Source organism: Lepisosteus oculatus, chromosome 1 (assembly GCF_040954835.1).
Source record: "Lepisosteus oculatus isolate fLepOcu1 chromosome 1, fLepOcu1.hap2, whole genome shotgun sequence".
In the NCBI taxonomy this organism is placed as follows: Eukaryota; Metazoa; Chordata; class Actinopteri; order Semionotiformes; family Lepisosteidae; genus Lepisosteus; species Lepisosteus oculatus.
In genome coordinates this window covers 44,230,027-44,245,839 of record NC_090696.1, presented here as the reverse complement: position 1 = coordinate 44,245,839, position 15,813 = coordinate 44,230,027, and the positions used below count along the sequence as shown (strand labels likewise).

The 15,813-nt window shown below is 36.9% G+C and overlaps 1 protein-coding gene across 2 annotated transcripts in view; it reads right to left on the bottom strand.

Annotated features, from left to right (window-relative positions):
- LOC102690998 (zinc finger protein 518B) overlaps positions 1–11,927 on the bottom strand; it is a 29,118-nt gene extending 17,191 nt beyond the window's left edge. The window contains exon 1 of one of the 2 annotated variants that reach the window (XM_015345034.2): positions 11,766–11,927. The gene's annotated coding sequence lies outside the window, so the exon portion shown is untranslated. Of the gene's footprint in view, positions 1–10,709; positions 10,882–11,765 lie in introns of those variants that run through there. The other variant, XM_015345035.2, reaches the window with a different exon arrangement.
- Between the last annotated feature and the right edge of the window lie 3,886 nt (positions 11,928–15,813).

Here is a 15,813-nt window from a genome sequence, read left to right as displayed (position 1 = left end):
AGTGAACAGAAAGAAGGATGTTGTTACTGTTTCTGTGTCTGATGCTTCCTAAGACCAACAGTGTGCTTGTTAGGCCTGAGGAGCATTACTGGGGATATGGTATCAATACATTCCGGGTGTTGGCATATCTATTCAGCCAAAAAATTATAATCGGAGTTGGGTCAATATTGCTGTTCCAAGATCCTGACGATAGATCTCCACATGGCTGAGGTCTGCGTTTGGGTCTTGGGGTAGGACTTTATGTATTTGTAGGATTAGGATTGTTTTATGTGTATAATTGTAACTATCACTTGTACAAAAACATCAATAACATCTTGTTGTAACCGTGGAACGCACAATGTCATGGTAATGCATGCCTGTACATCTAAAAAGGAAATATCTGCCCTGACATTGTATGTGTAAAAATAGGCAGTCCTGAGGTATGCCATATTTTATAAGGGGGGAATGAAGTAAGATGTTAAAATGACAAGATGTTAAAATGGTCAATAACTTAAGTCAGTTCTGCCTGAAAATTAGACTTCTAAGCAACAGGGGTTTATGGCAAGAAAAGGGGGTTAACTGATAAAGATTCCAGATGCGAGCAAGGAACCCCCTGGGGGCATAATATTAAACTGACCATTTGGCCAGGGCCTCTGAACTGGCCAAATACCATGACCCCCCCCCCTTACAATAATATCGAATGACGTCTGAAGCAGCAAGCAAGGACTATATAACCTAAAAGTTTGTACCGGCACATCAAACAATACTTTGGTTTATTTGTTTCTTGCGGGAAACAAGACTTTGGCTTTATTGTTCCTTGCATGCAATAAACTCATCTGTTTTACTTCATCTTGGGATCAAGAACCTTATTCCTTCTGTTACAACAGGGAGTAGACAGATAATAAACCAGATAGGGACTGAATTAGGATGAGGATTTTGAAGTTGACTCGAAATCTGCTAGGAAGCCAGTGCAAGGACTTAAAGGCAGCTGTAATGCATCCCGATCAGGATTCTGACCATCAGATTCTGAACATATTGGAGATTGCTCAGTGTGGATTTAATTACCCCAGTGAACAGGTTGTGGATTTATTAATTCTAGATAAAAAAGCCTTTCTTGATTTTTCTAGTTCCCTTTAAAAAAAACTATTATTCCACAATGCAGAGTACTACATGGCTGGTATTTACATATGATATTTGTGATTTAAAGAAATTAACACAAGCAGTTTTGGGGGATTTTAGTGTTGGCTGAGTTATTGCAGGATGTAGGTAGGAAAAAGATAATTTGGGGAAAGCTGAGGAATACACTGATAACACGATCACTTCCTAATAGGGTTAGGCATACTTTTTACAAAATTACAGTAGATGTTATACACTACAGAGGAAGATGATGAAGTTAACCGACTGTATGTTTACATAAATATTAAAATGAGGATTGCATAATTTAATTTTGAAAGCCACTGAAACATCTGGTACTATTGTATTTATGAAAAAAACATACAAAAAGCATGCTAACAACTGTGCCATCTTATTCCTTAGTTAATACATTTTATTTTTATAAACAGTTAACATTGTTAGCAAAATATTTTGAATTATATTTTACCATATTTTGTATTTAATGTATTTTCTGATATATTTTATGTATATTTGAACAATGAAAATATATTTTTACAAGATGTGGGGAAAAGTCCAACAATTTATTACAGTGCTAAATTTAATATTTTTTATTACTAACAGTGTACAGAGAGATTCTTAGCTGATCACGAGGAAGAAAAATCACCCATTTTTCACACGTAAAAAGCGGTTATTAACTATTTAAACCTGTTTTTTATAGCTTTTAAAGTCATGCAATAGTTGCATGAGTTTAGTCTTAGTTAAGCAGGAACATATCATTGTATCTTATTTTTTCTTTTTTAAAAATTGAAAAAATCATTTGCCCAGCCTAAGAGGGGGTGCTCTCCTTGACAGCTGACACAAATTAACAAAAACGCCAATATAAACATCATATTTACAATTTGTTGAAAATAAATATGTAAAGTTCTCTAAAGCTTTCTCAATCAAGTATGAGAATTCACCTACTGTAGGGAGCTGTGTAAGCATGTGTAGGCAGCAAAAGATAAACAGGGAAGAAAATGCTTTCAGAGAAAACAATGTTTCAGGTGTGAAGAATACAAATCCCCAATTCAATTGCAACCTAAACCTTTCCCCACACACCCTGCCCCCACTGCGATTAGAATATACACAAACAAAGCACTGAAAGCTTTACAGCAGATGGTCAGGTGTTACTTAGGGATAGTGCGTAATTATGGCTTTAAGAACTCACACCTGAGATTTGATTAATTCAAAATAAGTTTAAAAAAAAAACTGCACCAGGTACTTGATCTTGTTTATATTAAAGTTATATCACTGGGCAGTGTTGGATGGTGAGCTATTTTGTCAGCAACCTGCTAATCTGCTCAACATCTGTAGAAAACATTATTTTATTTCTGTAGGGAATGAGTGTTGCATTAACAAAATTAAAGCGTTTCAAATGTTTAATTAAGATGTAAAAAGAACGTTCAGCTTACACAAAGAATCAAACTACAGTATGGAAAAACAAGTGTTAAGAAAAAACAGGACATTTGATTGCTGGTTGCCTTATATTTATTTAAAAAAATAAAATAAAATAAAATGAAAACGTGTTCCTGCCTAATTCAAGCATTGTGTGACTCTAAAAGCTGAAAAAATGGTTTAGACAGCAGAAAGTCACCTTGCTCTTACAAGTGGATCTGTTAAGCAAAGTTTTCGTTAACACAACACAACTTTGTCAGTGAAAAAAATGACTGCGGGCACTTTTCCTTTCCCCCCATATTCTCATGTACGAGTAGAATAGGCAAACCTTCCAATTAAAGACAGGTTCCTTTCGCCCAAGACTGGCAGGAAACAGTTGAAACTCGCCACACCCAGACTGTTAACTCAATCAACCCTTTTTAATAGCCTTGCAAATGCGCTCACACTTTAGGATATGCACTCAATGCGCCACATGTGTCACATTTACTGCACATGTCAAACCAGTTGCTTTCCGTTGCTGATGCGCTTTTAAGCTCAGCTTCTAAAATGTCCTTGTAGTTGTAAAATTCCATATAAACATTCAATATTAAATGGATTAAATCATGCACAGTAAATAGATAAAATGATTAAATTGTTTCAGTAACCAATGCACCACGAGTTATCTTTGTCTGTCAGTGAAAAAAATAACCACACGCACTTTTCCTTACCCACAGGTTGTTTAAAAAAACTAGCTCTTAATGGGCTAATCCTTCTGTCATTCTCTCTGGTGCAGTGCATCAGCTGGTCAGGTGACTGACATTATTTCCCACTGCATTCTGGGGAATGTAGTTTTGACAAGAACCTCCATCTTGTCTCTATCACTCTCTCACAATTCATCATGCGGGAATGAATCAAAATAAAAATAAAACATATTTACAAAGAAAGTGGATTACAGTACTGTTGGGTATGCATGATTAGCAACATGGGGTCATTGTTATGATTTCTCTATTATTGTCAAATCCCTCAATTTGTGGTTATTTTGGAAACATTTTGACATGTTCCTTGTAACTACATTGCTGTCGATATTGTAGCCGTAGACAAAATGAAACACTTGGAGTTTGTAATGTAGGGTGCTCTGAACAAGTTAAACTTTGTTGCAGGATGCTGATGCATTTCCCACAAGCTTTACTGTAGTGGCAGTATAGTAGCAGTTTGAAATTATTTGTTGTCATTAATAAATCACTTAGCTTCGAACATGTTGTGATATTTAGAACTATAAAAAATGTCAATATATTGTCCATAATATTTGCTATTTTAGCACACGCCTAAGCCATTACACCACACATGTAAGCACAGCTGAATGAATTAAATTGATGCAGACATTTACAAAGAAAGTGTACTACTGTGATAATTTGAGCTATATGAATATAATTATATCGTTATTTCTTTAGATACGCAATTGCATATTATATTTCCTATTAATCAAATGCTAAAAAGTATCCATGTTTTTACTGCGATAACGAGCGTAAGTATTCACAGAAAAGGTTAAAACATTTAACTTTATATAAAGTATATAACTTAATATAGTTAGAAAGAGCATGTAAAAACTTTTTTAAAATAACCACAATATGTAACCAAATGAAAGACTTTGATGCTTAAAATGTTTAGGAAGAAAGTGGAATACTGCTGTGTATATCAGCCATATAATTTACATAATATGTTTATGTTCCAAAATTAATATCGTTTATGACCTTCAGACGTGTTATGCTCCTCTTCTTTTTATGCTCAGCTACTAAAATTTCCTTTTAGTTGTAAAATTCCATATAAATATTCAATATTAAGCAGATTAAAACATGCACAGTAAAGAGATTAAATGATTCAATCGTTTCACTAACAACCAATGCACAACGAGTGCCCCTGTCGGTCATTTTGGCTAGCCAATCACGAACTGCGGTACAATGTGGCGAACTGTGGGTAATTTCACTTGGTATGGGGTTGTACCGTGCATTTTGAATGGCTGCATCTGTTATTTGTTAACTGGGTTTAGCTTTATTGTGGGAGAGGCTATTGTTTGTTACGTAAGAACTATCATAAGTTGTTATACCGAACTTATTATTTTGATTTTGTTCACTAGTATTTAAACACTCAAATGGATTAGATCAATGGTTCTCAAACTGATGACAGAACCCTCTTCCGTCAAAGCTAATGTCCAGCAGCCATATCACTCTGCAACTCACAACTGGCAACCCACTGAAGCTAAGCACGTGTGAGCCTGGTCCGTACCTGGATGGGGGATCTCCTGTAAAAAACTAAGGTTGCTGCTGGAAGAGGTGTTAGTAGGGCCAACAGGGGGCACTCACCCTGTGGTCCATGTGGGTCCTAATGCCCCAGTATAGCGAGGGGGACTATACTGTAAACAGGCGCCGTCCCTCGGATGAGACGTAAAACTGAGTTCCTGACTATCTGTGGTCATTTAAAATTCCAGGGGGTTTCTTGAAAAGAGTAGGGGTATTACACCGGCATCCTGGCCAAATTTCCCCTTGGCTCTTACCAATCATGGTCTCATGGTCTCTTACCAATCAATAATCCCTATCTATGAATTGGCTTCATTACTCTGCTCTCCTCCCCACTGATAGGTGATGTGTGGTGAGTTTGATGTCTGGCATCCAGGTGGATGCAGCACACTGGTGGTGGTGGAGGGGAGACCCCATTACATGTAAAGCGCATTGAGTGGAGTGTCCAGAAAAAGTGCTATGTAAGCAATTATTATTATTAATGTCACAAATCCCCTTTTTTCTTACTTTTCAGTATTAGGTATGGCAGTACCTAATACTGAAAAAAGCATTCTGCTAATTCTGCAAAAAGCATTCTAGGACTGCTATTCAGAGGCAATTTAGCCAATTATCAAGGAAAAAACTTGTTTTAATTGTAAGCATCGCACGAACCCATTGGGTTTATTTCAGTCATTTATTAATCACATAACTTGTCTACGATTAGCACCCACAGAGTTCAATAAAGCTTAATCACTGAAATACTCTTTTAGGATAAAAGAATCCTAATTCTTAATCCTAATCCTAAACCGTTTCTAATGGCCGGTTCGACTAAATTAGGGTTTTCTTCTGGTTTGAAAACTTATTTTTTTACATTGTTAGCAAAGGGAAAAAAACTAATAGATTTATTGAACCAGATGACACATTCCATGGTCTAACCAGGCACAAACAGGAAAAGAGTTGGTAGCAAAATGAGTAAGTAAACCAGGTTTTTAAAAAAGAGTACTGATATTTTTTTATAAAGATTGACTTCAAACCAACAGAAACAGAACAATCTCAGTGTGATGAGTGAGTTTGCCTCCTACTTCTACAATTTATTTTCATATTTGGAGTTATGGATACGAGTTACAGTCTCATGTTTGGCTCTGCATCCAATCTGTTGTGATACTTTGTTTTTGTGGAAATCCAGTTTCACACAGATAGGTGGTCACAAACGGGAGAAGAACAGAAAGAGCTTTCTCTGATAGTACTGGATATTCATTTTTGGTGCTGCACCAAAACTCTGCCAACTCCAGTTCGTTAAAAGCTGTTTGTAAGGAAGAGTCTGAAACCAGGTCAATGAACTCATATTCTTCTGACGTGAAGTCTCGAGGTTTCCCTGAAACTATGAATGGATTTGTAACCCAGGAGTAATTCTGCAGTTTTTCATCCTGCTCGTTTGGGAAGTACTGCATGACAGACTCACATAGGTCGTTTAAATGTTGGATGATTTCTTCAGTGAGTTCATCAAGCACTTGAGCATCATCATCAAGCTCTTCACAAAACCTTTTCAGTGTTGTGAAACAATCGAGCTTGTGCCGTTGTATGGTGCTGACCCAAAATTCTAGCTTATTCTTAAAGGCACGAATTTTGTCACTGGCTTTGAATACAGTTGTGTGCTTCCCTTGCAATGCCAGATTAACTTCACTAATTTTTTGTAAATATGTCCACTAGGTAAGCCAATCTGAGCAACCAATCCCTGTCATTCATTCGATCCTTCAAATAAAAGCTGTGGTTCATTAAGAAAGCACACATTTCAGCACACAGTTCAAAGTCGTACTAGTACCATTCCGCAAAACAGACATCGAACCTCTGTGTGCAGCAGCAAGGATGTGTGTATGCTTCCCATGTCATTCCAAAGGATTTTGAACACCATTGCCTTTGCAAACATCAATGCAGTTTTCAAACGGTATTTTGTTTTTCTCGAAAAAATTATTCAACGTATTGACAACGTATTCAACTCCAGTCATATTAGTCGGTAATGGTTTACACAAAAGAAGGTCCTCTTCCAGAGACTGCTGATGCTGATACCTCACGAACACAAGCAACACTGCTAGTCCTGCAACATCTGTGGACTCATCCATTTGTAGAACAAAGTTAGAACGCTTTAGGCGGGATATTAGTTCAGTCCTCACGTCTAATGCCAAGTCCTTTATCCAGCGAGCACCTGCATCAATCGAAAGGGACACTGCAGATATCTGCTTAGCGGACTTTTCATCCATCATACATTTGACCAGATCGATAACACATGGCTTTACATGCTTCTCCGCTATTGTGTGAGCTTCTCCTGCACGTGTGATACGATACCTAACAATGTAAGATGCCTCAGTGGCTTTTTCTCTCACAGTCTGTGATGCCTGAACCATAAACGTTTTTGTTTAAAATAATTTTGCTTCCAAATGAAAAAAACAGTGTTCAAGCTTTGACAATCTGGATGCATACTTTCAAAATGACAGTGCATTTTTAGCATGTGCCATCGAGCTGTATGGGAAGACTTCTGCACATAGGACACATTGAGGGGAACTATTACCTGTGTCAACGAATCCAAGGGATAAATAACTGTCATCATATTTCTGCCTTTTCACAGTTCCAGGTTTATTTTAAGCAGGCTGGCTTTTCAGTTTGTCTTAGTGTCTGTTTCTCCATTTCTACATTCTCAAATCTTACAAACTCAGGTGTCACAGAGGATGGTAAATCCATATTAAATAATGAGTTTTTAGTCCCAGGTGTTGCTTCATAATTTTCTGGAGTGGATTCTTTTGCAAAGGATGGTAGGCCTAAGTCCATATTCTCTGATGAGTTGGAAGTCCCAGATATTGCTTAATAATTTCCTGGTGTGGATTTTTAATTTTTTTTAATGTCTGTTCTTTCAGCCACCGATCCATCATACTGATACACTGAAGCAGAGACTGGAGAGCAGAGAGACGATTGCTGCTGCACAAAATCCGCCTTTTAGAAAACAGGGAGTCTCTCGTACGGGAGGAACTGAATTGCGAACTTCCAGAGAAAGGAGCTGGACGACTAGAAGACATGAGCCAACCAAGGCTGCTACGCTGAGCAAAGACTGGCTGGAGTTAAAACTACTGTGTAGAGCAATGGCAGGAAAAATTGAGCAGGCTCGGGTACGGAGAACTCCCGGATAGCAAGCATCCTGCCAAAAGATACATTAAGGGATGCTTGGGTGTACGGAGAAACTGAGTATAACAATTACAGCAATAAAAGAAATAGTTTAAATATTAAAGCTTTTTATAAAGTATATAAACTTTAGTCAGAACAAGCATGTCAAAACCTCTATAAAATAACCACAGTAAATACTAGTCTGTACTAATTGTATGATGTTCAGAGAAAATATACTTGTGTTATTTTTATTTGCCAAAATTTCCCTTTAGTTATATAATTCCATATTAAGTGGATTTAAAGACTAAGAGTAGAGAAACAGAATAAAAGAAGCAATCTTTTCATTTTCCATCTATCCATCGTCTTTGGCCAGTGAACCACATAGTGAATATTGTCTTGTTGTAATGTAGTACATCTAACACAGCAATGAAAGTTAATGCGTGTTCTGTGTGGCTGCATCTGTAATTTAATTCTCGGTAAACTAATTTTTAGCCCTCTTACAGTAACAATATGCCAGAGTGACCAGACCATTTTTAGTGAGGTCATTTATTCAACCTTTATGGGGGGGAACATACTACACACCTTAGAGAAGGGTAGACAGAACACACAGTAAGAGAGGAAACAGGAACGAAAAGACAGGAAGAGAAGATTCTAGAGAGATTTGTGCTGTGAGAGTTCTTCAAATTCCAGAAGAGCCATCATAATAATTTGGAAATGTTTGCATTGCATAACTTTTCACATTGTGTGCTGTGCCAACCTCAGCTAATATAGAGAGCTCCTTGCCATAGCCCTGAACAAATCTGCTTAAAAACATTATTGCTGGATTATTGTTAACACAGGAGATTTGGAAGTCACACTAAAGTCCAACAGTAAATTCACTAGGAACCACAACACCAAAGATTAAAGCATGATGAAAGTATTATGGGGTGGATATTGGCTTAACACGCTTGGCTGAGGCCAACCTCGTGGCCATAGGACAAGGAGGTCAGGACCCCCACGCAGGGTAACCAAGGGGTAGCAGCAGAGGTGGAGATGGAGTGGAGGTGGGATGCAAAAGACGTATGTGAGGGAGAGGTGGGGATAACGTAAGTATTTATAGCGTTTGGTAGAGGAAGGATGTCAGGAGCGATTGCTAATTACTGACAGCTGAGTATGACTGAGCTTGGTTGTTGTCATCCCTCCCGAACTTTTGTTATAAATTCCATTTACCATAAAATATTTTATAGTCTTTTATGTTTTACTGTCCTCCTGAAATTAAGTTCTACATCTATAAGAAAAGGCATTGTTTTAGTATGTGATTTTCACCTGTTATTGTTGATTCTTTGAATATCAATTCAATAAAAGAAAAACAAAGGACCTTACGTATTCCATAAATTTGGGGACAAAAGCAAAATCAGGCACAAAAAGCTCCTTGTGGCTATTATTTTATTTCCCTTTTAATTATTATAATGCAAGAATGTACATTTTTGACTCAAGATTATCACTGAAAATAAATATCAAACCAGGGTTATTATAATTGTTAATAATTACTGTTAACACTTCTTGAACTACCTGGAATGGAAGATATTAAAATTTCTAAATAACTCCTTCAGTTATCCATCTCGCATTATATGGAATCCAAGCATACTTGAGAAGTTGCAGGCCTGTTATGTTTTATACAGTATATTTTTAATTAAAAGAGCTCTGGAATTTCAGAAATAAAAAAATGTATTTTCATAAAAAGTGTTACATATAATAAAGTTCTTAGGACCTTTCATATATTTTAGTTTTCTTCAGTTAAATAATGCTTTATTATTTTTATTGAAGAACAAATACTTGCATTACTATGATATACAGCCTATATCTTAAAACTGTATTATTTTAAACATTATTTTATTCTTATACTCATGGTATGTCACATTTTTCTTCTCGTTTACCAGTCATTCAAAGATATAATTTGTATACCCTCAGGTCATATGAGTGAAGTTTGTTTCCAAAATATTCATTCTCCTTTCTAGAGCATTTTTGAACAAATGCATACGAACATATTATTATATTTTGATATGCCCAACTATTGGCGTTAAAACAAACTGTTGCAAATACGATTTTCAGGTACATCCACTGAGATTATGCGTGCAGTTCATCATTTTCTCAACACACCGGAAAAAAAAAACAGGAAAAATGTTACAAAGAGCTTTCAGCTCATTTTTACATCTTTTTTTATTTAGCTGGTTCATGCAACAACCGCGTATGAGTAGTTTATTCTGTTTTGCAGACCATGCATTCCACTGACATTAATCAAAACTGTAAATATTATAACTTTTAATTCGCTATTGGGATTTTGAGCAGTGTGGTTTATGTACAGGATACAACCCTTACTGCAGACTCTACACGATGGCTTTGCAATGGTGCATTATTTACCTTCAAAGGTAAAAGAACTGTTACAGCTTTAAACTTTATCACAAAAACGTTCTCAAATATGAAGGGATACTTCGTCTAATTAATGTGAAATGTATATTTTTAACATTATTTTGTTAGAAAAGCTAACTAAATATTAACGGATTTTTTTAAACAATCGCGTAATACATAGGTTTATGAATCATCATTCTTTTCGAACCAGTCTGACACTGTTCAAACTAAAAAGAAAACATGAGAACATGAGAGCGAAAAAAAACTTTAAAAGAGCATCCAGTGCATATCTGCAACCCGAAAAAAGCCTTTTCGCGATAAAACGTTCTTAAAACCACTTAGTGTTAATAGAAAACATCACATGCACCCCCTAAGGCTGTAATCACTTACATGTCACAGAAATGTGAAAATATCTTGCGAAAGATACCTCCCCCTTGACACATTCCCCACAGATACTCTTCGTCTTTTGTTTTGCTGATGCCTTCTTTCCAATATATCAAACTACAGAGACAACGTGATGTTACAGATCTCATACTTGATTGGCCGAAAGCGCACAGAGCCAGTAGACCTCTACATAGAGACCCAGAGTCAGGCATAGTGATTAACTCTTTCTTGTCGTGTTATTTCTTGCCGTAGAATACAGTGACAATTTTGGTAATTTCTCTTTCAACCTTTCTTTCTGATTCAGTTACAAAAAACGTAATTCTACATATGGTGATAAAAGGTGAAGATATAATGCCGAGTTAAATTTTTTTTTCATTTAAAGAGGTACATTTGCGTTGTAGTATACATATGCACATCCATATTTTACTGTAAATAATCATCAATCAATAATTCTAGTTGCTAATAATATTAAAGCAGCAGACATGAAGAAATGCATAATTGTGAATTATATACATTGAAATATTTGTACAACACCTAAACAAAAAGGAAGTGATAATATTAATTTGATTAATTTTATTGATGGATACATGCATGACAAAAAATATATAAGCACTTCAGATTAGCTGTGAAATGACACTGTATTTGGAAAAATAAACGCAAAATCGCTTTATTTTTGCTGGTACAAAATGACCAACAAGCTGAGCTCTGATTGGTCGACGCTGTAGAATTCTACTCGTCGTCGTGGGATTAACTGCGATCATTTTAGCTCCGATACCGTATTTTTGTAATCACCCAGCACAATCGCCCGTTAAAAAGAGATTGCATTATACTGGCATCTAATCCAGATTCAAATTGTAGCATACTGCCTATATGCACAGACTGTATATTTGCAGACACTACACACTTTACCGATGTCTTTTAATCAAAACGTTACTTGAAAGCATTGACAATGCACATAACATAAAAAGTAGATATTCTAACATTTCCCTGTAGCATTTAGACCATGTATTCGTTCCTGTCAAAGATTATCCAATGTGTGAAGCGAGAAATCCAGTAACTTACCAATATGCTAAATCGAATTTCAAGAAAATATCCTGTTTCTTTAAAAATCCTTCAGCCTTCTATGTTGGCTGCAAAGAGAAATCTCTGCTACAACAGCTGCTCCTGCAGCAGAATGATCGCCATTTCTGTCGTTTGCCCGGTATGATCCAAGGCTGTGATGAGGCGCTGTAGAGTTCACAAAATGGAGTTGAAAAATGCAGGAGTGGCAGTAAAGAAATATCACTTTCTGACGCTGTAACAGCTCCATCTGTTATGTAGTAGTAACGATTTTTTTTAAATTCACAAAAATATACTCGAGTTAACCCTTTTTTTCTTTTTGTTTTGTATAAACTATCATGATAAATTCAGTATTGCTTTGCTTGTTTTTTTTGTAACAGAATGACACCCAACTTAACTTTTGTTTTAAGGTGGTCATTGCAAGAGAAAGGGAATATTAATATTCTGCATAATAATCAATAAAAATCTAAAATCAAATCTAAAAAGTAATAGCTATACATTATTTATTATTACTAAAGTGTGGATATTAAACCACAAAATCACCAACTTTACAAGGTAAGGTTTACATGAGAACACATGAACTTACCATTTAACTTTTCCTTGCTGGAACATTCTGAAAATCTTTCACATAACTTAGATGATCTTAACCATACAGTGCCTTCAGGAAGTATTCACTTCCATGAACAATTGCAAATGTTGTTGCTTTATGGACAGGATTTTTAATGCATTGAAATGACCCCCCCCCCCCCCCCCTTATTCACACAATTCATGCAAAAAATAAAAAAGCTAAGAATTTTATTGTTCGACAAATATGAAACATTAAAAAACATAGATATCTTATTCACTGAAACATTCAGCCTCTTGAGTCAATGTTTTGTAGCTGCAGATGTATTTAGGAATTTTTGCTAAAGATTTGCTCCAGCTCTGTCAGGTTGAATGGGGAACGTTGGTGAATTGCAATTGTCAAGTCCTTCCACAGAATCTTAATGGTATTCAAGTCTGGGATTTGGAGCAGCCACTCAAGGAAATTCACTTTCTTGTTCTGAACCCACTCAAACTCAAACAAAGTGATGCCTTAGCTGTATGCTTGAGGTCTTTGCCCTTTTGCAATGTGCATCATTTCAGTCTTTTTGACTGGCACACACTTTCTTCTTTTCTGTCTCTTCCGGTGTCCTTCCTCTTTCCCCTTCTTTCTGCGTCCTCCTCATTTGTGTCCTTCTCTAACGTAGCTTCTTTTTTGTATCCTCCCTTCCTCTGCTTGTTTTTATCCTGTTTCTAAAGTATTGATGACTCTTAATCATTTATCCATATCTCAATTAACCAAGGTAAACCAGATGATTTCTTTGATGACTGCATCTATGACCCAAGTAATCAATTCAATTCCTTTCTTGCTTTAAAGCTCCTGAGAACTACAAATAATAATTACTTGCTCAATGTTTGACTTTTGCCTCTGGATTCTTCACCTCAATAGTTCCAATAATGTTTCTAATAACCATAACAATAATAACAATGGCAATAGCACACACTTTAACAACACAACATGCAACATAAAACATTCAAGTTAGTCTATTTACAAACAAGACATCACAAAGGCCTACATTCATCCCACCATGACTGCTACCTAAGTATTTAAATCCTATATAATAAATTCTACATAACAACAATAGATAAAAACCTGCCTTCTGAATATAAATGATATCCAATCTAGAGTAAAATCTCTCATCCTATGAATCCAGATGCTCCAAAGTGAATGGGACTCTTTCTCCTTATTCTAAAAGTGAATACCCTAACCATGAGAGACTGTTTTTAACCTAGGGATTCTTTTATATGAAATTACCATTTCCTAATACAACAGAATGGCAAGTTCTCTTAGCTAGTTTCAAATACTTAACTAGAATGTGCTGTGTCAGGTTCTCTCACCAAGTACTGTTTTCTCTCTCTTCTTGTGTCTTTCTGTCTGTCTTCTGTTCTCTTTCTCTGCCGTTTCGTCCATCTTACTCTCCTTTTGTCTCTGTCTACCTGTCTTTTTATTCTGTTTTGCCAGACTGTTCATGAATCTTAATGATTTACCAAGAACATAAGAAACTAAGGTAAATCAGACCACTTCTTTTGATCAATTTGATTCCCTATAGCTAAGGAAACACCTCAGTTACTACTTCTAGCTTTGAAGAAGCTTTGTCCAAGATGGTGGCGAGCTAGCATACAGAGGCCTTTCCGGGACCAACAACGGTGCACTAATTGTCTATTGAATGTGTCTTTTGTTTTCTATTGTTTCGTTTTCTACTTTAAGTGTTTACAAACATGATCTACAGCCATGAAGTCCTTCCTGATATACGCTCAAGAAGTGAAAATCTCTACCTTAATATGCCAGCTGCACTACTACTCATGTGCTCCAAAACCAGGGCATTTCCTGAGTGGTGTTCCCAACTGAGAAGGCACCACAAACAGTGTGAGAGGGGGCGGAAGCTCAGCAAGCGAGTGGGGGTGCTAGCCAGGCTAAAGACTATTCCCTCCAGACCAGCGATTCTATCTATTTTCCTGGCCAATGTTTGCTCACTCTATCATTGGCTACATTAGCAAGTGTGCAGATGATGTTGTGATCACTAAGTCTGTCACTATTCAACCTAACCAGAAGCCCTGGTTGAAGCCCTGGTTCGCTGCTGTGGGCTCGAAATGCTGCATTTAAATCTGGGGATGGATCGGCACTCAAAGCATCTAGGGCAAAATTTAAACAGTGTCATCAAGAAAGCCAAATTACCCTATGCCCTGAGGATTCAGGAGCATTTTGTGGACAAGAACCCGAGGTGGATGTGGTAGGGCATACAGACCATCACTGACTACAAGAGAAGAAACAACCGTGTTGATGATGGGAATGTGTCCCTGTCCAATACGCTGAACGAATTTTATGTCAAGTTCAAGGCACTCAACACAACCCCAGGCGACCAGGTGCTGTCTGTCTACCTAGCTGACGTAAGGAGGACTCTGGCAAGAGTTAACACGGGAAAAGTCATAGGTCCAGACAGCATCCCCAGTCGTGTGCTAAGGGAATGCACTAGTGAGTTAGCAGAGGTCTTCACCAACATCTTTAACACATCCCTCAGGCTGTTGTCCCAAAATACTTCAAATCCACCATCATCACCCTGGTTCCCAAGAAATCACCAGTATCCAGCTTCAATGACTATCGCCCCATGGCACTCACCCCGGTCATTATGAAGTGCTTCGAGATACTAGTCATGTCACACATCAAGACCTCTATCTCACCCACACTAGGTCAGCACCAGTATGCCTATTGGCACAATAGATCCAACGAAGCTGCCATTGCCGCTGCAGTACATCTGACCCTGACCCATCTGGAGGGAAAAGACTGTTATGTCAGAATGCTGTTCATAGACTTTAGTTCAGCATTCAATCAACATTTGAAAATGCTTATTTGCACATTACTACTGTAAATACCCATTTATTCATTTATTTATCTACTCATCACACTATTTTATTCTTATTTATATACCTATACTATCTCAACAGCCGCTAATTGACTGCCACTCGCCCCCCCAGTGTGTTCTTCTGTGTTGTTCTGTGACATTATTCTGATTGTTTTAGTGTATTGTGTATCACGGCCCAGGAGGAATTACATTTCATTCTCTCTTGTACATTGTATTAGTGTAGAATGACAATAAAGTGAACCTTGAACCTTGAAGCTCCAGAGAACCACAAATATTGACACTAGCTAGGCGTTGACCATTGTATCTAAATTTTTCACACCTCAGTAACCACTTCCAAAGCTGTAAAAATACTATATTCTGTAGCTCATCGTGTGACAGTGTAGGAGTGGACTTGATCATATGTGACTTTGGCTGTTCATGACGGTTCTCTGCTCTGAACCTAAATGTTGAGACTCTACTTTGATTGCTAAAATTTTTAATAAGAATTCATTGCATTCCTAAGAATTCGTTAAAAAGAATTTCTTGTACTTTTTGTTCAAGAGTCTTTAGTCATCTTAAATAGAGAATTCAGTTATTACACTTCTGAAGTGCAACACTTACAGTATGTG